At 38.5% G+C, this 23,955-nt stretch overlaps 1 pseudogene; it reads left to right on the forward strand.

Annotated features, from left to right (window-relative positions):
- Window positions 1-21,741: 21,741 nt before the first annotated feature.
- LOC138821681 (14-3-3 protein zeta/delta-like) lies at window positions 21,742-23,067 on the forward strand (annotated as a pseudogene).
- The last annotated feature ends 888 nt before the right edge of the window (window positions 23,068-23,955 follow it).

Here is a 23,955-nt window from a genome sequence, read left to right on the forward strand (position 1 = left end):
ACATTCCTCTAGCATGGAATAAACAACTCCCACAGGTATGATTAAGTACAGGACTCTATTTGGTGAGGAAACTGCCTGTGTTTGAGTATCATCTTCACTACTAAAGTTGGATTGAAATGTTTGTGGGGCCAAGATTCAAGTTTTGTGATCTTGGCCCTGGACAATCATTTTTTCTGTGTTCCAGTGGCCAAGATAATCATTACCTATCTCTTGGGTCTGTTAGCAAGTTCACATAGCAAAAGGTGGGTTGGTTTCTGGCCTATATAGTCAGCAACGCATTAGAGTCAGCTGTTTCATTGAGTAAAGATGGCAACCTACGGCTGGGTGTCTCATTCAGTGGTAAAGCCTATATTTATTTAGCATGGTCAGGATGAAGAAGGGAGAGGGTGGGAGAGGAGGAAGATGAAAGAGAAGAGGGGAAGGTGGCTAGGCTCAAATCTATAATCCTAGCTACTCAAGTGGCTAAGATCTGAGGATGTGTTTCAAATCAGCCAGGGAGGGAAGTCTGTGAAACTTTTACCTCTAATAAACTATTCAGGAAAAGCTGGAAATGGCACTGTGCCTCAAGTGGTAGAGCGCTAACCTTGACTGAGCCCAAAGAGGCTCAGGGCCAGTGCTCAGGAACTGAGTGCAAATTCCATAACAAGCTGGGAAGGTGGTTCAGTGGTAGAGTGCTTGCCTTGCATGCATGAGGCCCTGGGTTAGATTCCTCAGCACCACATAAGCAGAAAAAACTGGAAGTGGCACTGTGGCTCAAGTGGCAGAGTGCTTGCATTGAGTTGAAGAGTTGAGGGACAGTGCTTAGGTACAGAGTTCAGGCCCCATGACCAGCAAAAATAAATCAATAAATACATACATACATAAATAAAAAAAACTGGAGGTAGAAAGAAAAGAGGGAGATTAGGTTGTGTTAGTCATATGCTTTGATATTGTTGCCATAAAAAAATACTTGACCCAAATAAGGGAGAAAGGATTTATTTTGCTCAGTGTCAGAGATTTCAGGCAATGAGACAAAGCAGAACAACTCGTGGAAACCAGGGAGCACTGGGAGGGATAAGAGGGAAAGCAAATGCCTGGATTGCAGGATTCACTCTACCAGGCCCCTTGAATTCCATATGAAACACGAGCCTAAGGGATGGTGCCACCCACCTGCAGGAGGGATTTCTGCTTCAGTTAATATGCTAGGAAAGGTCCCCCTCCCCAAATTGGTGCTTTACTAATCCGCTGGGTGTATCTAAATCCAATCAAATCGATCCTAATTATGTTCAACCTCAAGGTTAACCACTACAGATGTCAACTTCATTTGTCTCCATACTTACCTTCCTTGTTCTCTCAAAACTCACCTATCACTTATCATTCTTGAGGGATTTTTCACTATTAGACTACTTTGTATGTGTGTGTGTGTGTATGCGTGTGTATGCATGCACGCATGGACATGTGCTGATTCTGTGGCTTGAACTCAGCTTAGCTCTGTGAGCTCTCCCTCAGATTTTGTGTTTAGATAAGTTTGATGCCCTACCCTCGAGCCCTGCTTCCACTTCTGGCTTTTTTGGTGGTTCATAGTAGATAAGAGTCTCACAGGCCAGCCTATAATGGCTCACACTTGTAGCTACTCATTTGGCTGAGATCTGAGGATTGAGGCTCAAAGCCAGCCAGAGCAGGCCTCTTATCTCCAATTAACCACCAGGTATAATTCAAGTGGTAGAGCACTAGCCTTGAGGAAAAGTTGTTCAAGGTAACACTCAGACCCTGATTTCAAACCCTACGACTGACAAAAATCTAAAAACTCACCAACTTTCCTACCTAAGCTGGCTTTGAACTCTGATCCATAGATCTTAGTCTCCTGAGTAGCTAGGATTATAGGTGTGAGTGAGCCACTGGCACCCTGTTTTCCGACTCTGAGATAATGGATGTTCCTAAAATTGCCAGAACTTTTTGCCTTTAATGGAGCCTGCAAGATGCAGAATAGGATCTAAGCTGGGTGTAGAGTGGCTCTGCCCATTGAAGAGGGTAGAGGGGAAAAAATAAAAGTTCAAAGACAGTTCAAAGAAAGGAACAAAAGAAACTGAATATATTAGTTATATACTTAGGGTTTCATTATGACATTTTATATATGTTTATAATGTATTCTATTCCTCAGGTTACCTCCCTTCATCATGATGTTAAATAATTTGGACATGTTTCATTGTTTTATTCTTACACATGCAAATAATATGTTTATTCTCTTTCTGTCAAAGTATATAGAATCATTTACAAAAACAGGGCAATGAAATAGGTTAAAATTATTTTAGGAAGGAGAGTGAATTAGGAAGAATTATTGAGTTGGGCTGATGAAGTAAATTATATCATTGTATTGAAATGTCACCATGAAGCCAGGTGCCAGTGGCTCACACCTGTAATCCTAGCTATTCAGGAGGCTAAGGTCTGAGGATCGTGGTTCAAAGCCAGCATGGGCAGGAAAGTCCAAGAGACTCTTATCTCCAATTAACCACCAGAAAACAGGAAGTGGCACTGTGGCTCAAGTGGTAGAGCACTCACTTTGAGCTGAATTGATTAGGGACAGTGCCCATGCCCAGAGTTCAAGCCACATGATTGCAAAAAAATTGTTACCATGAAACTCCCCTGTATAACTGATATATGTTAATAAAAATATTTTTTAAAAAGAACAGCTGATAGCCAATCTGCTACATAATGGTGAAATCACAAGTAGTTATATCCTAAAATCAGCAACAAAATAAATATATATACTCTCAGCAATTTTAAGTTGCACTGTTATGGAGTATGGAGTTGCTAGCCAGGTCAATTTGACAATAGAAATGTAAGTATTTATGTAGATAAGAAGGGGTGTAATTACCTTTTGTGCAGATAAAATTATCTTTTTATTTGTGCAATCCTGGGTCTAGAATTCTGTGATAGTGTGCTATCCCCGAGATTTTTACTCAAGGCTAGAGTTCTCCGACTTGAGCTAATGCTCCACTTCTGTTTTTTTTGATGGTTGATTGGAGATAAGTCTCATGTACTTCTTTGTCCAGACTGGCTTTCAATAGTAATTCTCAATAGTCAATCTTTGAGAAACTCAAATTACAGGCAACAGCCACTGGTGCCCAAAGCTGACATTGTCTTTTATTTAGAAAGTCACAAGACTCGCTAAAAGTAATTATGGTCAATAACTGAATTCACTGAACTAACAGGGTATAATTTTTTTTGGGGGGGTCTGGTCATGGGGCCTGAACTCTGGGCCTAGGTGCTGTCCCTCAGCTCTCCAGCTCAAGGCTAGCGCTCTTCCTCTTGAGCCACAGTGCCACTTCTGGCTTTTTTTCTTTTTGCTTATGTAGTGCTGAGGAATTCAACCCAGAGCCTCAGGCATGCAAGGCAAGCGCTCAACCACTGAGCCACCTTCCCAGGCCCAAAAAGCATATAATGTATGTATAAAAATAATTGAACTTACCTTTGTGAGCAATGAACAATTTAAAAATAATGTAGGGAGTCAGTTCTGTTTATACTAGTATAAAAAAATAAAACATTTTGGAATAAATTGATCTAAAATGTAATCTCAAAAAATGAAAACTGCACTACATAACGAGTTTTCAAAGCACCCTGTTTTTACCTGATCCTTATCTCCTTGCCTCTCAATAATTTACTTTTATAGAAGGAAATTATTTTTTCCTTTATCCTACAATAGATGCTCTCAATTTGAAGCTTATACTTACAATATGCTCTATGAGCTCCATTTTTATGAGGAACAGATCAGGTCCACAAAAGAGACATGGAGGACCCATACACGGAAGGACTGAATATCAGGCATGAACGTTTCCTATCCAGTCTTTTCAAATCATATTTTATCATCCAAAATCACAAGAAACCTTTAAAAGAGAAGCATGGAAACTCAGATATGTGGGAGGAAGACAGTAGATTTATTGCTGAGTTCTAATTGATAAGATCTGGGAAGATAAATTAGATGTCCCTTAGATATATAGCTTAGAGTTGCTGAGTGGAACTTTTAGGATCAGACAAGAGGTAAAAATTCAAAAAAAAAAAAGTAAGGCATGCAAAGCAGAAGACAAAAACGGACTGGATTGAGGCAAGTGATAAAAGGTCACATCAACAGAGACCTACCCTATACTTCATTCCTCTACTCAAACCCATATTCACCCTGATTACAGCAATCCAGAATTTCTTGAAGGGCAATAGAGGTGATATACCATGCTCTGAGAAACTCCTGTAGGAGTTTCACTAGTTAGCTGAAGAAATTAGTGAAGAAAAGGCAAGTAGAACACAGCAAATGAAAACAGTGCCAAAGGTTTGAGTTCAAGCAACAGGACCAATCACAATAAACACATTAAAGGAAAGGCAAAATTCAGAAACAACCATCCAAAAATTCCTTAATGTTTCATGGATGGAATTTGGTAGTATCTGGGAAATTAATTAATAGATTTTTGAGAAATCTAACTCGAAACAAGCGTTATGCTTTATATCTACCTAACAGTCGTACTGTTTCATTCCAGTGTATACATTAGAGCAGTGGAAAATTATCCCAAGAATCAATTTAGTGGCTTGATTATGAGGGTAGATATTCAAAAATTTAAGGCAAAAAAGAGACATAACTTACATTCAGCAGAACATATGTGTTAAACAAAAATAAAAATGAAAACAACATAGTCTCATAACCTCAATTACATTATTAGAACTAAGATTTAAATGCCAACTCATCTAATGCTCCCCAAACATTTCCTTTTTGTGTTTGGTCTTGGAATTTTTCAGGAGGAACTGATTTTCAAGAAGAAACTGAACTTTCATGAGGGAGAGGAAGGTCCCCATGCATCCTAGCCTTGGACCTAGGGTCAAAGATTGGTCCAAGCCATGTAAAGAGCTTACTTCCTCCAGGATGGCTCATCACATTATGGGAATTATAATCTCAATTGCACCCAGATACTTTGAAAGTGTGTGTGTGTGTGTGTGTGTGTGTGTGTGTGTGTGTGTGTGTGTGTGTGTGTGTGGTCCTTCTACATGTGATCCTCCCCACCCATGATTGGTGTTTTCCATTTATAAATTCCAGTTTGTGGCCCTTTGCATTGCTGCTGGAAGTGCTCTTAAATTCCATTTTGCATTCAGTAGGTGGGAAGCCCAAGGCAGGCACTCAGTGTCTCTTCAGTGGACTTTGGGAGTTGTAACTGTAAGGAATCTCAAGCCAGGGATCCGATATCAGGCACTAACTGCAAGCGGGGCACAGGACCCCGTGGTTGTACCTTGCATGTGTTCTTTCAGTCTGGGGTTGATTTGTTTGGGCGTCCTGAGCTTGTGCTGCCATTAGCCTGTGTGCTTCCAGACACCAGAATCTGGCTTCTGAATCTCCAAGAACAATTTGGATATTTCTCCAGACTAGGAGAACCTGGAGCTTTATGTTTATTCTCCATGACCTAGAGATTTTGTTGTTAATCAATGTGATTTTATTCACTTCGCTCGGCTGTAACATGAGCATGATAACAATTGCAGTAAAACTGTAAAGTCTGTGCCTTGAATCTTCTTATATTTTGGGGTTCTGTGTTGTTTATCTGAGAGGCATTTTTACTCTGCTTTCTGTTTCTTAGCCTTCTTAGCACTTCTGGCTTGAGTTTCCTCATGTTTGTACATGACCTTGTTTTTAGAGACAGGTCTACATGGGATATTGGAGTAGTGTGTGCTGGTCCTGTAGTTTCAGGAATGAAGCTTAGCAACGTTGCAAGGAGGACACCCTACAAATAGCAATCTCCCTCCTAAGGAACAGAGGCAGAAAAGCACAGGAAGGCAAAGATGCTTTTAGCTTTCCTTGCCTTAAGCAATAATTGGTTCTACTTCTTGAAGCGATCACTTGATGCTTTTGAAAGGTTTAGACCAACTTTCAGGAGGGAAGGTGAGCTGAGCTGAGGAATAAGCCAGAGCACAGGTATCAGAGAGTACAAGGGGGTATGGTTTAGGGTAGAGAGAAAACTATCACAACTGAAAATATCTGTCTAGGTAACAATCCCTAATCCAATTCTCAATGATTTATTCAGACTCTTTCCACAATCATTTATAGTATGTGATCTGTCAAACTTATCTTCAGTGCCCCATATGTGGATTTGCTCATGCTAGCTCTACCATGTTGGTACTTCCTGGCAGTTCAGGGAGTTGGTAAGAGACATTTGGCTTCTAAGAAAATTGTAGAAGTATTGCTCAAGGTTGTATGCTTTGTAGATGTTCTATATCCAGAAGATTTAGCTAGTGTTACCTATTTACCACAATCTTCTGAAAAAAGTATTAATTCGCTTAGGAAATTCCTTTTGGAAATAGAAATTAATAAAGCATAAACATTCCTGTAAAATACTTTATAGAAACATGCTGGTCCTATTTTTGTCCTCTGCACTTATGGCATTTGCAACTTTATTTTTTTTTTTTATTTATTTATTTTTTTTTTTTGTCGGTCGTGGGGCTTGAACTCTGGGCCTGGGCGCTGTCCCTCAGCTCTTCAGCTCAAGACGAGCGCTCTACCACTTGAGCTACAGCGCCACTTCCGGTTTTCTGGTGGTTTATTGGAGATAGGAGTCTCACGGTTTCTCCTGCCCGGGCTGGCTTTGAACCGCGATCCTCAGATCTCAGCCTCCTGAGTAGCTAGGATTACAGGCGTGAGCCACCAGCGCCCGGCTGGCATTTGCAACTTTAAAATGTTACTAACATGGATATTCTCTACTTTCTGTTTTTGATAAATTACACTTTCTTCAATAGATAATGAGAAAATTTTACATCACTTAAAATGAGAAAGTGCCCTAAAATATATTCCAAAACAATTGATAAACTATAATTAAAATACAATACCCTCTTTTTGTGTGCTAGTCCCAGTTCTTGAGCTAAAGGTCTAAACACTGACTATGAACTTCTTATGCTCAAGGGCAATGTTTACCACTTAAGCCACATCTCTACTCCCAGCTATTATTGGTAGTAATATGTCTAATAAAATAATATGAAATAGAAATTTTTAATGTTTAAGGAGTGATGTTCAGTCACTTATGTTTACAGTGATAGTCCAAATCCCAAAAGAAAAAAGAATGTCCACCTTAAAATATATGACACTCCTGGTCTCAAGCATTGTGAATATAGATACATTGCCTATAATTGAATCTTTTAAAGATTTTTAAAGTATGAAATCATTCAGGTGATGTGGAAAAAATCAGTAGTAAGATCCAAACATTGCTTTAAAATGATTCGTATTGTCTTTCCTAGCATAAAACATCCTCACTGAAAACTGCAGAGTAGATATTCATTCTTTTCAAATGTCATGTCACTGTAAAGTTCAATTTTTTTTCACCAACAGAGAATTCAACATAATATAATGATCTCTGTTTTTATTACCAAACATTGATATAAGTGATCAAGGACGGGCTGGGAAGGTGGCTCAGTGCTAGAGCGCTTGCCTTGCAAGCATGAGGCCCTGGGTTCGATTCCTCAGCACCACACAAGCAAAAAGAAAAAAAGCCGGAAGTGGAACTGTGGCTCAAGTGGTAGAGCACTAGCCTTGAGCTGAAGAGCTGAGGGACAATGCCCAGGCCCAGAGTTCAGGTCCCACGACCAGATCCAAAAAAAAAAAAAAAAAATACAAACAAACAAGTAAGTGATCAAGGACTTCGTATATCTATGTGTTTCTGTGTTCTCTCACACAGAGCAATTATGTGTATGGTCAATAAGGTGGTGTTCCAGATTTTACTTCTTTTTTTTTTCCTTTTTTATTGTCAAGGTGATGTGCAGAGGGGTTGCAGTTACATAAGTAAGATAATGAGTACATTTCTTTTCAAACGTTTTCTCCCTTCCCTCAATTTTCTTCTACTTTCCCTCCCTCCAACCCAGTTCATGTTATTTTATATTAGCATTTTCCATTCTAAGTAAAATAAACAGAACTGTGGATAATAGCAATTCCTATGTGATAAACCAACAAGTATAAACCAATAAGTATAATATGTTTAATTCATTATATTTAACTTTTATGAATCTAAAATTTGGGGTGTCCTTAGCTTAGTATTTTGTGTTAATGTTTTTTAACGAACATAGAAAACTTTAATGTTCTGTTTCCTTGGCTGAGGGTGGTTGGTTGGGATTGTGTCATTCCTGTGAGCAATATGTTATGTTGCATCTTTATTAGGCCCTGTATCTCCAGCAGGATGGCGAAGGTTTTTTTGTTTGTTTGTTTGTTTTGGTTGGTCGTGGGGCTTGAACTCTGGGCTTGGGTGCTGTCCCTGCACCCAAGGCGAGCACTCTACTGCTTGAGCCACAGCACCACTTCCAGTTTTCTAGTGATTTATTGGAGATAAGAGTCTCATGGATTTTTTTCCTGCCTGGGCTGGCTTTGAATCGTTATCCTCAGATCTCAGCCTTCTGAGTAGCTAGGATTACAGGTGTGAGTGACCAGCGCCTGGTCTGACCAAGGTTCTTAATTTGACTGTTTAGAAAAGTGAGAATTAGGAGCTTCTCAAACCTGTGTTTGCATCATCTTTACTGGTGTCCCTTTGACCAAGCAGGTTCAATGGCAAATTGCAAGTCATTGCACAAGGGTGCTCTGAGTATTTAGATACAGGGAATTATGCCATTTGGCAACCATTATTGGAATAGTATAATACTAGAAAAAAGAATTGTATATATTTTTCCAATATAACTCTGGGTGAGAAAAATTAAGTTATAACATACATGCATTCCATGGTGTCTAAGTATGTATGAGGACAAACGATCAATGGAGTCCTAAGATGGATACCTTTGCATTAATAGATTAATAACTTGTGTGTCCCTAAATGTATTTCAGTAATAACTAGTTTTAGTAAAAATGTGATATGATTTTTTGGTTTCAATTATGCAATTATTTTTTGTGGGAACATTAGTTTTTTATGTTTTTTTATGAATTCTACATGCATATTAAATATAGACATGAATTGCTTTTATACTATACCAACTAATGGACCGTGGATTTGTCTTTAATGGACTGTTCAATGCTTTACTTCAGACTTTAAAGTCTTCCCCTATAAGAAGGCTTTATGCTTTTCCAGCTTATGTATAATGTTTTGAGCAGGAAAATCTGAGGCAAAATCACAGAGGTTTTTTCCTGACTATGTCATTTGGCTTATCTTCCAGCCATGCTTCCAGAATCATCTGTTCATTGTCAAAGCAAGAAAGAATGAAAGGATCTCTGGTGAGTTGCTTTATATTCCTTACTTTGCTGTACATTCCATTTTATGAACCTAAGCCTGTCCAAGATTTAAAAACAGAAAAAACAGGTTCAGCTTGAGAAACATGTTCATAAATTAATTAAAAATTGCTTATTGATTTTGTAGTTTATAAAATCTCACCTGTCTTACTTGAGTGCAGATGTGCTTGATTGTTTCCAATGTTTTAAAATTTATTTATTGAGATTAAGTGATTACATAAATTTCCACAATATTGTGGGATAGTTATACTTAGCCAAAGTCACAAACACATTTTAAACTTTACAAGGCTAATTGTCATTATCATGGTCTATAAAGCTTGTGAACTCTACAAAGTTTGACAATACAACTATTTCTTCCACGTAAGGTGATATGCACATTTCTTTCTTTGTGCTTAGTGTAAGCTGTTCCCTCTTTCTCTCTCATTCCCTCACTGCCCTTGAGTTGCGAGCTCACTTTCATGAATGTCCAGTGCAGCTGATAGACCTCTCTGCTGTATTTTATCACTTGTTTCTTTCTGATTCTGTGCCCTCCTCCTAGCTTCCCTCATATGTACACTTGTATGTCAGGGAGACCATATGTCAATTTTCTCTCTGATTTTGGCTTATTTTCCTCACATGATTTGTTCTAGTTCTATTTCACTACAAATGTCATTATTTTTGTCCTTTCTAATGGCTACATAAAATATTCCATTGTATATAGGAACCACAATTTTGGATCCATTCATCTGTACTGGGACATCTGTGTTGTTTCCATATCTGGCTATTGTGAAAAGTGCATCAATGAACATGGAGGTGCATGTGTCCTTGTATCCTGGTTGCTGTTGCTCAGGGTAGATACCTAGGAGTGATATGGCTGAGTCATAAGTAAGGTATATGTTTAGTTTTCTGAGGAAACTCCAGACTGCTTTCCAGAGTGGTTGTATTCGTTTACATTCCCACCACTTATGCATTGGAGTTCCTCTTTCTCCACATCCCTACCATCATTTGTTGTTTTTTGGATTTAGGATATAAGCCATTCTGACTATAGTAAGGTGGTACCTTAGGGTTGTTTTTATTTGCATTTCCTTTATGCCCTGGGATGATGAACATTTCCTCATGTGTTTCTTTGCCATTTTTATCTCTTCTTCTGAGAAGTTTCCCTTTAGATCCCATACCCATTTAATGATGGGTTTGTTAGATTTGGGAGAGATTAGTTTCTTGAGTTCCTGATAGTTTCCTTTATATAGTGGATATTAGGCCTTTGTCTGATATATTGCTGGCAAATATCTTTTCCCAATTGTTTGGCTGTCTTTCTAGTTTGGTAGCTATGTTTGTAGCTGTATAGAAACATTTTATTTTAAGGTAGTCCCAGTTGTCAAGTCTCTCTCCAATTTGTTGGTACCCTGGGACTCTGTTCAAGAAGGTACTGCATTTGCCTTTAAGTTCTAGTGTCTCTCCTACTCTGTCCTGCAGTAGTTTCAGAGTTTGGGGTTTGATGTTAAGATCTTTAATCAATTTTGATGTTAGTGCATGGTGTTAGGCTGGGGTCCACTAAAGTTTTCTACATGTGGCATCAATAGTTGAAGAGGCTATGTTTTTTCTAGTGTACGTCTTTAGCTCCTTTGTCAAACAGCAGCTGATGGTAAGTATGTGGTTTTATTTCTAGGTCTTCTAGTCTATTCCATTGGTTTTCAGGGCTATTTTTGTTCCAATATTATTATGACTCTATAGAAGAGCTTGAAATCTGGTATTGTAATACCTCCTGCTTTGCTCCTTTAGCCTAGGATTGCTTTGGGTATTCTAGGTCTTTTGCAGTTCCCGGTGAATTTTTGCATTGTTTTCTCTATTTCCATAAAGAATGTCATTGGGATTTTTATGGGAACTGCATTGAATTTGAATGTCATTTTTGGCAGTATAGCCATTTTCACAATATTGATTCTGCCTGTCCAAGAACATGGAAGGTCTTTGTATTTCCTGGTGTCCTCTTTCATTTCTTTCTTTAGGCTTTTATAGTTTTCACTAAATAGGTCCTTTACATCTTTGGTTAGGTTAATTCCTAGATATTTGGAGGTTATTTTGAAAGAGGTTGTTTTCCTGATTTCCCTTTCTTCTTGTATGTTGTTGATATACTGAAAGGCAACTGATTTTTGTGTTCTGTTTTGTATCCTGCTACATTGCCCAAGTGATTTATAAGTTCTGTGAGTTTGGGAGTGGAATTTTGAGGGTCATTTAGGTATAAGATTATGTCATCTGCAAATAGGGATAGTTTAATTTCTTCCATCCCTTTGTGACTATCTTTAATGTCCTTTTCTTACATTATTACTCTGGCTAAGGATTCCAGAATTATTTATTCTCTTTAGTCTCGATTTTCTACTCACTAGCTTAGGTTATTTCTCTTGTTTTCTCTTTTTGTATCTATTTTTCTATCACTTTTTTCTCTTTCTCTCAGGCCCTCTTCCGTCCATCTGTCTCTTTTTCTTTTCTTCAACTGATCTACCTGGGAACTAGTTTTTCTTACTGATCAATTTAATTTGCTGATGTGGCTCTTAGAATACAGATTTTTATTATCCATTATATAGGGAAAGTGTTGCCTAGATAGTTCTATTGGATTCCAGAGCCAAAGAAAATTAGAATAACCCAAAGACATATACACATGGAGAGATTTTTAGTTATTTCATTTTAATTTTGATATAAACTTTACTCATCACTATTGACATTGAACATCTATTTTAATCAACTATTTGTATATATTATTCTGTTAAAAGTCACTTCGGGCCGGGCGCTGGTGGCTCACGCCTGTAATCCTAGCTACTCAGGAGGCTGAGATCTGAGGATCGTGGTTCAAAGCCAGCCCGGGCAAGAAAGACCCTGAGACTCCTATCTCCAATAAACCACCAGAAAACTGGAAGTGGCGCTGTAGCTCAAGTGGTAGAGCGCTCGCCTTGAGCTGAAGAGCTGAGGGACAACGCCCAGGCCCAGAGTTCAAGCCCCATGACCGACAAAAAAAAAAAAAAAAAAGTCGCTTCGGGTTTTTTCTCATTTTAAAATCAGATTTTCTGTGCAGTAGTTTTGGATTTGGTTTCATATTTTCAAATGCATTCCCATAATTAACATATTTAGAAATATTTGAGAACATTTTCGTTTATACCATGCTTTTTCTTCTTGGTTCATAGTATCTTTTGAAGCAAAAGTTTTAAGTGTATGAATTTAAATAATGTTTAGTTTCATATAAGGTACTTTTGGTATTCTATCCAAGGAGTGACTGTCAAATCTAATGTCATAAAGCTTTTCTCTATAATTTTCCTCCTTGCCCTTTCCCTCTCTTTCCCTCCCCTCTATACCTCTCTTGTCCCTTCTTCCCTGCCCTTTTGCTCCCCTTCTTTCCCTCTTCCACTCTTTTCCTTTTCTCTTTAGCTCTGAGATGAGGATTGCTGTGTTGACACAGTTGGTGTCTAACTTGGAAACTCATTTGTTATAACTAACTCAGCCACCACCATACCTTTCTTGGGCTAGTACTGGATTTTGAACTCATAGCCCTCATAGTCAGTTAGCTTCCTCATTCAATGTTGGCCCTATCACTTTAGCCATGAGTCTAATCTGCTTATTAGGTGCTTAAATTGAGTTGTCTACTCAGGCTAGCTTCTAGACCTCAGCCTCTTATGTAGCTAGGATAGGATACCAATCGAGCCAGAAGCAATTGTTTTGTTTATTCTTACCTGAATATTTAACATTAATAGCTAATTGGATACTACAATGAAACAAGATTATTGTTACTGGTTTATGCAGAATTAATATTCAACCTAAACTCAAATATTTCATGATTCCAATTACGTATTGTATTTTATATCTAATAATCCTTTCAATAAATATTTTATTACTCTCTAACTTATAGTCTGTATTGTAGGAGGTAGGCAATGTTCACAAGAATTCATGCTAGCAGTTCTTTTTTACTTAGGAAGGAACTATCAGGATATCTATGACCTCACTACATTCTTTAGAAATTTAATAACAAAATGATTAATATAGGATATTGTTATTGTGGGAACTAAGTCAAATCTTGGATGGCTTATCAATCATTAGCTACTTTCATGAGTACTATTACTCCATTTACCATTAACCTGAACACTGTTCCTTTTGTAGATCTACTAATGTGGTATGTAGTCCGTGTGATGTCCTTAATGTGTTTTGATTGCTTACAACAATATTTTTAATAGAAGATCTAGATAGGCTCTTCACTGGGGCAGAATATGAAAATGCAGGAAAAAGTAATTTGTTTACTACATTGTTACCCTCATATGTAGTAAATTTTATCAAAATATCTTTCATGTACCTACTTATACTTAATGTTATCATGTCATGTTATTAAGTCCTTAGAATTGTTATCTTCTTTCTCTCACTACCACCAAAAATGTGTTCTGATTTATTAGGGAATCTTTGAATTTTAATTAGTTTTAACATAGAGGCAAAATATTTGATTTTAATTCTCCCAATTTATAGATGACACAAAATACATGTTAAAAGGGTGAAATTCCAGAACTACTGTTCCCATGACTGAGGGCTAATTATTTGATGGAAATATACCCTCACAGAAGCCGGTGTCATTTGATGATTTGTCTGTGGACTTTAGCTGGGAGGAGTGGATGGACCTGGACACTGCTCAGAGGACCTTGTATAGAGATGTAATGCTGGAGACCTACAACAACCTGGTGCTTTCGGGTGAGCAAAAGTCATACTAATTTACAAATTCAAGTGATTTGTTTTCAGTAGACATCTAAATATTTGTCAGATTTTCAATATTATTAAGATGTAAGCTTCCAGTGTGTAGTAGTATCATTTCTTCCAAAGGAAAACTTCAACTTTATCATGTAACTCCTGAGGCAATTTTATTCTCATTCTTCAAGAAGCAAATCAGAAATTTGACAAAATATCTAAACTATGCTCCACTAACAGGAGACTGTCTTCCCAAACTTGAAGTGATTATTTTAGGTGGTATACAATAGAAGAGGTATGACTATTGGAAATATGAACTGGAAATCACTAGTTGAAAGTGGATATTTATAATCCAAACCTGTCTCTGGGTGCAATGGCTCAAGCCTATAATCGTAGATATGCAGAAGGCTGAATCTGGGGAATTTCAGTGTGAAGCCAGCAATGGCTGAATAGTCCCCATGAGACTCTTATCTCCAATTAACCACTCAAAAATTAAAAGTGTAGAGGGGACTTAAACTGGTACAATGCTATCATAGAGCATAAGGGCCGAGATTAAGCAACAAAACCGGTAAAATAAATCCAAAGCTGGGGGAAAGTCAATCATGAAGCCAGTGAGAAATTAGAAACAACATTTAAGAGCAACATTGTGAACAGGATGTCTGAGATGTTAGAGGAATGATAACTAAGCATAAACAATAGTTCTGCACTGATTCTTATTAACAGAGCACTGTGTTCCTAAACGTAACTTGATTGTCAAGCTGGAGCAAGGTGCAAATCCATGGATAGGAGAAGCCTCAGACAAGAATTTCACAGGTAAGTTAATGCACCTTGCATATTGACATTGGATCCAGCACCCACTTGGTAAGTTCATCTTGTGCTGAATTGAGCAATAATGTTTCTAGTCAAAGAACTATGAGATCCTTTATCCCCATTGTGAATCAAGATACCCTGAATTCTGTGTGGCAGTTGAGTTATAGCTAGCAATTCTCTTTCTTTGTGTGGAAATCATTCTGAAACAAACCAACAAAAAGTAGTGGAAGAAATGAGATATCATTTTCTTTGAAACTAGCACAATCCGCGAAAGTGGAAATAAGGAGTACTTCTGCGCTGCTATCCTTTGAGAAGGCAAATATCTTTTTTCTTTTTTCTTTTTTTTGGGTCCGGTCGTGGGCCTGGGCACTGACCCTCAGCTCTTCAGCACAAGGCTAGTGCTCTACCATTTGAGCCACAGTGCCCCTTTCCGGCTTTTTTTCTGCTTATGTGGTGCTGAGGAATTGAACCCAGGGCCTCATGCATGCAAGGCAAGCGCTCTACCACTGAGCCACCTTCCCAGCCCCGGAGAAGGCAAATTTCTTATCAGTCATGGTTGGCAGAGGCTGGGATTCAGAACCAAAGATTTTAGTATAGAGAGGATAATTGAGTGATCTTTACCTGGAGGATATTTGGTCTTCCATGATTCTAAAAGGCAGGAGTGTTAGAAAAGGAATTTTGATGAAACTTTGTTAAAGATGGAGAGAAATGGTTTTTAAAATTCTCAAAGGGACCTAAAAGTAATTCTTACTAAGAAGTAACAACTGAAGAGATTTAGGTATGAATCCTTACTTCTGAGAACAATTCCTGTTTAAGTGAAAGGCCAAGGGGTGTATAAAACATTCTTTTGGTCTCTCAATCTAGAAAATATTCCTTTTCCTAACATACTAGTTAAGAAAAAAGCAGCACAGTACATAAATTTTTTCAAGAAAAATGAAAAACACAGCAGCTATCCCCTTATGATCAAACAAAAGTATATTTGAGAAAAACTACATCGTAATTACTAAAGCCAGATGGCTAGTTCTTGGCTTAAAATTCTAGCAGCACATACTTGAGTGATTTGAGTAAATATTTCCTCTGATATAAAAGAAGAAAAAACTTAAACACAAAAACATTATTTTCCACTGGAAGTAAACACTATTACTTCAATACATTTGAGAAAAAAGCATATATTTTCTATAAATCATTTCTGACTTTGATATTTTAAAATCTCTAACAGTTACAATGAAATAAATGTCTATATTAAGTGAACTTTGGATTTTTCTTATTTTTATCTTTTTTTCTATGACTCATCTTCGATATCCCAGGAATTGAGGATGTGATTAAGATGTGCCAGAAAGTCCAGATGAATGTCTGTGTGAAGCAACAGTTATGAAAATTAACACAGTTGAAGAAAGGGTGAGATTAGTAATGACCCTTAATTTGAGCTCAAAACAGAAGCCAGAGTTGATTAGAAATAATATGAACTCCTTAGGGATAAGGACTGAGGATTTCAGAACGTGCTTCTTTATAGTGAGCCTGATGAGATTCATGCTGCATGTAGGCCTGGTGGGTCTCCTGTAATTGAAGAATCCTGCAGATATTCAGAACATTTTAGTCAAAAGTATGAGAACTCCAAATGAGCTGCAGAATTTTGAATATGGAGAAGGGAAGTATTAAACTTAGAGACCATATTCTTTTTTTAAAATTTTTCTTATTTAAAAAGCTGTTTTGTCAGTTGTTGGGCTTGAACTCAGGGTCTGTGCACTGTCCCTCAGATCTTCAGCTCAATGCAGTGCTCTACCACCTGAGCCACAGCACCAATTCCTGTTTTCTGGTACTGGAGATAAGAGTCTCACAGACTTTCCTGCCCTGACTGGCTTTGAACCACAGTTCTTAGATCTCAGCCTCTTGAGTAACCAGGATTACAGCATGAGCCACCAGTGCCTGGGTTAGAGACCATATTCTTTTTTTTTTTTTTTTTTTTTTTTTTTTTTTTTTTTTTTTGTCGTGGGGCTTGAACTCTGGGCTTGGGCGCTGTCCTTGTGCTATTCAGCTCAAGGCCAGCACTCTACCGCTTGAGTCACAGCGGTTTATTGGAGATAAGAGTCTCACAAACCATCCTGCCCGGGCTGGCTTTGAACCGAAATTCTCAGATCTCAGCCTCCTGAGTACCTAGGATTACAGGCATGAGCCACCAGCGCCTGGCTAGAGATCATATTCTTTACATGTAATTGGGTTTGTGTGAGAGAGACCTTCCATAACCTTAGTAAATATAGAAAAGACTATAAGTCAGCTCTCCTTGACTAAGAAATACTTCAGAGAGTAAGGAGAGCACCTGAATGTATGGTCTGTAGGAAAACATTCTACTTTAGCCGTATAGTCACTACACATCAGAAAATATACTCAGGACATTATCCTTGTCCATGTAGTGGACATTAATCCATTAGTCTTTCACTAAAGCAATACACCTTACAAAACTTCAGAGCAAATCTCCAGAGGAGTAGTCTGATGAGTATCCAATTTGCAAAATTTATCTTTCAGAAGTCAGACCTGACTTTCCAGCCTGAAACACCCACAGTAGAGCTACCCTATGCATATGAGGAAAGTAGGAAATTTCACACCCAGAAGTCATCTCTCCGCAGACATTGGAGAACTCACACAGAAGAGAAAACTTCTGTATGCAAGAAATGTGGAAAGACCTTCAGGCAGTCATACCTCATTTTTCATCAGAGAACACACACAGGAGAGGAACCTTATGAATGTAACAAATGTGGAAAATCTTTCAGCCACAAGGGAAACTTTACTGTCCATTGGAGAATCCATACAGGAGAGAAACCTTATGAATTTGACAAATGTGGAAACTCCTTCAGAGAGAAGTCAGACCTCACTTTGCATCAGAGTAGACACACAGGAGAGAAACCTTATAAATGTGACAAATATGGAAAGTCTTTCACCTGTAAGACACACCTTCATGTTCACCACAGAATACACACAGGAGAGAAACCTTATGCGTATATAAAATGTGGATAGTCGTTCACCTGTAAGGCATACCTTCATGTTCATCAAAGAACACACGCAGGAGAGAAACCTTATGAATGTAACAAATGTGGAAAGTCTTGCAACTGGAAGGCAGAACTTACTATTCATCAGAGAACACACTCAGTAGAGAAACCTTATGAACGTAAGATGTGTGAAAAGTCCTTTACCTGAAAGTCAAACCTCAACAAACAAAAGAATTCACACAGGTGAGGAACCATATAAATGTAATGAATGTGCAAAGTCTTTCATCCAGAAGACAGAACTTCGTGTCTATCAGAGAATACACACAGCAGAGAATCCTTATGATTGTAAGATATGTGAAAAATCCTTTACCCAGAAATCAAACCTCAACAGGTGTTGGGTCTTCGTCCATCTTTGGACGGACGGGGTCCGAGGAGAGGTAAGTGTGGCCGCTCGCCTGTTCCCCAGCCTCCCTTAGCTCAGGAGACAATCAGATGCAGCAGGGAGTCAAGTCAAGCAGGAACTCATTTATTAACAAGGACCATCTCCTTTTTAAAGCAAAAGACTGCGTGGGAGCAGAGGAAATGGGATCAACCAATCACTGAAATGCCACACCTTAACATGCACCTAAGCTTCCATGAGTGGTTTACACACTGAACCTGAACAAATCCGGCTCTGCCCAATCAACTTCCTCCCAGGACCATCTTTGCTACTTGTGTTCCCCACAGATTTCCCCACAAACAGGCATAAGAGAATTTACACAGGTGAGAAACCTTATGAATGCAATAAATGTGGAAAGTCTTTCAACCGGAAGTCACATGTCACTTTGCATCAGAGAACACACACACAGGATTGAAACCTTATGAATGCAACAACTATGGAAAGATTTTTAAGTGGAGGTCACACATGACAGAATTCACACAGTTGAGAAACCTTATAGATGTAGGAAATGTTGAAAGTCATTTAACCAGAATTTCCCAACTCAGCAGGCATAAGTGAATTCATATACATGAGAAATCTTAGGAATATAACAAATGTGGAAGATCTTTCACCTGGAAAAAACTCAATTTATATCAGAGAACCCACACTGGATAGAAGCCTCATGCATGTAGCAAATGTGCAGTTTTTCACTCAGAAAGCACAGCTTAGGGTTCTTCATTGAATACCCACATGAGAGACATATTATGAATACAACAAATGTGGAAAAGTTTTTCAAGAAGACATAGGTCAGTTTGTCTCAGAAAATACCCAGAAGACAGAAGCCATATGAATGTAACAAATATGGAAATTCCTTAGTCATTAAGGCATAGCTGAGCCCTGGATTCAAATAGAACATGACATCTATACAATGAATAGATTATTCTATTCCACAGTTCCATGTTGGTTGTTGTGGACATGTTACTCCTGCCTATGTTATTCCAATTGTCTAACCATGGGAAAGTCAAGTGAGCCTTAACTCTACTTGCTTTATGTGGTTAAATAACTTGCAGCTCAAAGATAATATCTAGTGTTTCCTGTGATCTCAACCCAGCCTTGAGGGAAGGGTAGATTTTTTTAAGTACTTCCTCAGAATCCAAACACTCCTGAGTGATGGTAATGAGAAAAGAATCTAGTTGAGTGCTGGAGAGCTATCTCCTGGAACCCTTCATTCCTCTGCATGATGTCATGGAATCCAAAGCCAGAGCAAGTCTCTTTCCATTTCTTCAAACCTTCATCAACAAACTTATCCTGGAAATACTGATGCTCTAGTAGATAGTCTAAGCCAGGAAAAGATTCAAATCATGAATGCCTACCAAGTCTACATTTCCACTCCTGACGAAAAATAGGTCACCTTCTTCTAAATGGACTTTTTCTGAAGGACATGAGGAAGAGTACACTTGTACAATCCACTCACCATCTTGCTGTCAAAGACCTCTAGGGAGCCTTTCTGATCAGTAGGTGACCCCACCTGTGACCATTGTTCTACGTGGCTCCCAAGATGGTTCACATTTCAGAACATCCTGAACCAATTACCAATTGATATCTGTGCCAAGAATTCATTTTTCCTTGACTGATTGGCCCCGGTTAGTCTTTTGTCATACTGAAGTGAATGAAAATGAAGAGAATGAAAACTTTCTCCTGATTATTGATGTGAGTCAAACACGCCAGGGGTCAAGTTCAGCTGAGAAAAGTTATCTGCCTTTTCAGGTCCTCCTCAACAATCAGGGGCCCAGTCAGTCTTACCCTCACCAGCTGCTTCAGGATAGATACCCAGTCACTCCCACAGTCCTTAACTCACTGAGAACCATCCAAGCTATTTTCCCCTCATCATCCACTATGCACTCTACTGACCTGATGACACTACTCCTTGTGACCAATTCCCCAGGATCACCCTAGTCATAGGGACAAAGTTATCTTCTCTCTTTCAGGGACAGTTATCCTCTCTCTCTCTCTCTCTCTCTCTCTCTCTCTCTCTCTCTCTCTCTCTCTCTCTCTCTCTCTCTCTCTCTCTCTCTCTCTCTCTCTCTCTCTCTCTCTCTCTCTCTCTCTCTCTCACACACACACACACACACACACACATACACACACACTACTCTGAAAACCCATCTAAAATTTCTGGATTTCCATGTCTAATGTTCTCTATTTGGACATCAAAACAAATAAGATGATGCACAATTTGTTTCATGATATTCTATTACTATATGTATATCTTTTTTGTTTGTGCTCGTAGAGAGCTTTAAACTCATGGTACATTAGTCTTTCGTTTTTATGCTCAAGCTTGGAGCTCTACTCCTTATGCAACATATCAAATTTTGATATTGTTCTATTTTGTATCACAAGTCCTTCTGATAAAGGCAGTGAAGGGGTGCCCCCTGTTACATTTTCTCTTTTAAGATGTTTACAAAAAGATGTTTACATTCAAAGAACTACAATATTTTAAATTAGAAAAATATTTTTAAAAATGTTTTCATTGCAGAACCTTAAGTCAAAATGTAGTATTTTGATGCATATTTAAAAATAAGTAAGGATATTGCTTGGTTTTATTTCTTTCTTCCTTTTTTTGTCTTTCCTGGGCCTGGGCACTGTCCCTCAGCTCTTCAGCTCAAGGTTTGCGTTCTACCATTTCAGCCACTGCACCATTTCTGGCTTTTTCTGCTTATGTGGTGCTGGGGAATCAAACCCAGGGCCTAATGCATATAAGGCAAGCACTCTACCACTGAGCCACCTTCCCAGCCAGCCCCTATTAGAGAATTTTTTAAAAAGATGAGGAATATCTTGGCACTGGTAGCTCACACCTGTAATCCTAGCTTCTCAGAAGGCTGAGATCTGAGGATCATGGTTGAAAGCCAGCCCAGGCAGGAAAGTCCATGAGACTCTTATCTCCAATAAAACCACTCAAAAACTGGAAGTGGTGCTGTGGCTCAAGCAGTAGAGGGCTCCCCTTCAGCTGAGGAGCACAGGGATAGAGCCCAAGCCCAGAGATCAATTCCCACGACTGACCAAAAAAAGAAAAAAGATGAGGAATATAGATTAAGTAACATTGAGCAGTCTCTTGTAAAAGCAGCATTCAGAAACTCTAAACATACCTCTATAGCAATAGTAAAGATTTCCCATTTCTCAGAATTTTAGAAGGAACCTGAGCATATCCCAACTGTTCACAAATGTGAACCTCTTGGCGCTGAATGACAGTTGGAGTTGAAGGCAAAACTTCATTCTTCATCTCATCATTGTCGTAAGAGGTCATAGAATGTTCACATTGAGCACCTGCCATCATACACATTGACATTGTATTGTTTCAAAAATAAATCCCACAACCAGAAGTTACTATAATGACAGGATATAAAATCATTTTAAAATGGAAAAAGAAAGCATCAATCAAAATGTGCTTTCATTGATTGAAAATTTCAGTGTGAATTAAAAAAAAAATAAAATTGGATTGGAGGAAACCCCATCACTGGAGCCTGTGAACTTCAAGATCCAGGGCAGAGTCTCAGCCTTGATGCCACTCCTGCCACCACCCAGAAGCCACTGAATCCCTGTCTGTCTTCCACCACCTACTCAGGACACAAAATCCAGTCATGGGTACAAATGAGCTGGTACAGAAGACCAAACTGACCTAGCAGGATGAGCAATATGGTGACATAAAGTCTGTCACTGAGCAAAGAGCTGAATTGTCTAATGATTAAAGGAATCTTCTCTCAGTTGCTTACAGAAATGTTATAGACAACCATAGGTCATCTTAGCGTATCATTTCAAGTATTGAGCAAATAAATGGAAGGTGCTGAGAAAAACAGCAGATGATGAAGAACATAGAGAGAATCAAGAATGAGCTAAGAGATAGCTACAATGATTCACTGTCACTTTTGGAAAAGTTCTGCATCCCTAGTGCTTCACAAGCAGAGAGCAAAATCTTGTATTTGAAAATGAAGAGAGACTACTACCAATACTTTGCTGAGATTGCTGCTGCTGATGACAAGAAAGGGATTGTGAATCGTTCATAACCAGCATATCAAGAAGCTTTTGAGATCAGCCAAAAGGAATTGCAAGCTGGGAGCTGGTGGTTCACACCTGTAATCCTAGCTACTCAGGAAGCTGAGATCTGAGCATCACCATTCAAAGCCAGCCCAGCCCGAGCAGGAATGTCTGAGAGACTTTTTTTTCTTGTGAAAATAGTGTTCAGAGGGGTTACAATTACATGAGCAAGGTAATGAGTACATTTCCTATCAAGCATTGTTGCCTCCTCCTTTGTTTCCCCATCCCATCCCTTCCTATCTCCCCCTCACATCTCATCACACTCTCCACCCCCATGTGCCAAAATTGTACAATTGGTTTTTTGACATAATGTCTTGTACTTCTTATTGTTGCAATGGGTCCACCTGTATCCCTATTTAAACAATCTGTTTTTTCCCTTCCCCTCCACAAATTATACAACATCAAATACAGTGAAAACAGGGGTTATACCATCAGGGAGGGACATACAAAGCAATAAAGAAATCTTATAAATATGTTAGAAACAATAGCAAGAAAGAAACATTTGAGACCCTTATATCTGATAAACCTCTCAGAAAACCGGAAGTGGTACTGTGGCTCAAGTGGTAGAGCACTAGCTTTGAGCTGAAGAGCTGAGAGACAGCGCCCAGACCCAGAGTCCAAGCTTCACAACTGATAAACCTATCAGTTTGGGTCTGGCCCTTAACTTCTCGGTGTTTTATTATGAAATTCTGAACTCCCGAGAGAAAGCTAGCTTTCTTGCAAAGACAGCTTTTGATGAAGTCATTGCTGAACTTGATACATTCAGTGAAGAGTGATTCAAAGACCGCACGCTAATAACGTAGTTACTGAGCTAAACGTTGACATTGTGGTTATAAGATGAAGTGAAAGCAGGAGAAGGAGGGGAAAATTAAATGGCTTTCCAACTTTTGTCTGCCTCATTCTAAAATTTAGACAGTAGACCATTTGTCATCCATGCTGTCCCACAAATAGTTTGTTGTTTATGATTTATGACAGGTTTACGTTGCTTCTATTTGAATTTCTGTATTCCCCAGGATAATTTTTTGTTGCTTAATATTAGAGGAATAGATATTGACCATTAACATTTAGTGAGCTATCTGTTTTCATCTTGAGATGACCAATCTGAGGATGTAGAATTTTTATACAAGTTGTAAATATTTGGCATGTACTTTGGTACATGGTGACTTGACAAAGGCCAGTGTTAAAACTGCTTCCATGTCAAAGTGAAGAAATCTTCCTACATATTGGTTTGTACTGGTGGAGAATAAAAGGGAAAATTGGTTTCAGGCACAGGTGTAGTTATTCCGGATATTAGAAAGTTTGGGCACACTTGCAGGCCTGTGGTACAAACAGATATTCCATGGCTGTTACATGTTGGAATCATGTATTTCTGTGGAAGAGTTATCTCAGTGTGCACACCTAGAGTACAGCACTAGAAGTATTCTTTGAGACAAAGTTGTGTCTCAATTAACTCTGGATAAGGGCAGAAATAGTTCACATTCCATTATTTGTAATGTTTGCTGCTTATTTTTGCTACACATTTTATTTGTATTTAAATGTTTTAGGCAACCTACGAACAAATGTAAAAGTAAAGATGCAATGAAAATGAACTGTTTGGTAATCATTATTACTACTTTTTCTATAACTTTCATGTAAATTAGTCTTTTGGTTTTGAAACACCTCAAAAGAAATTGTACATTATTATAAACTTGTTCTTTACTCCCTTTTGGCAGCTAATGGGCTTTCACCAAATTTAAAGTGCAAACTTTATCACAATAACA

Source organism: Dipodomys merriami, unplaced genomic scaffold, assembly GCF_024711535.1.
Source record: "Dipodomys merriami isolate MVZ:Mamm:240054 unplaced genomic scaffold, mDipMer1.0.p SCAF_93, whole genome shotgun sequence".
NCBI classification, from domain to species: domain Eukaryota; kingdom Metazoa; phylum Chordata; class Mammalia; order Rodentia; family Heteromyidae; genus Dipodomys; species Dipodomys merriami.